Here is a 361-nt window from a genome sequence, read left to right as displayed (position 1 = left end):
CTAGGTTTAGAAGGATGCAAGTGTTTCCTCTTAGGCCCCTTTTCTTCCCTCCCTATCCCCCCATCTCCCTTCTACTCACTGGCAGAAGGTATGTGCCCTGTGTGTTAAGATAACCTTAGTGTGTTTCCGGAGGGCAAGTGTATTGTTGGTAGTCTCCTCTATAGGAAATCTCAAAACTTGCCTGAGTGATTGGTATGGTTTGAGTCAAACCCTAGTCTTTTGCCATTTATGTGTGGAGAAGCATGTGCTCTTAGGAAATTGTTTATATTTTCTTCTTCTTTTTCTTTTTTTTTTTGGAGACAGAATCTTGCTCTGTCACCTGGGCTAGAGTGCCATGGCCTCAGCCTAGCTCAGAGTGACC

Source organism: Otolemur garnettii, unplaced genomic scaffold, assembly GCF_000181295.1.
Source record: "Otolemur garnettii isolate 467f Iridium unplaced genomic scaffold, OtoGar3 scaffold00002, whole genome shotgun sequence".
Lineage (NCBI taxonomy): Eukaryota > Metazoa > Chordata > Mammalia > Primates > Galagidae > Otolemur > Otolemur garnettii.
This window is presented reverse-complemented; position numbering follows the sequence as displayed.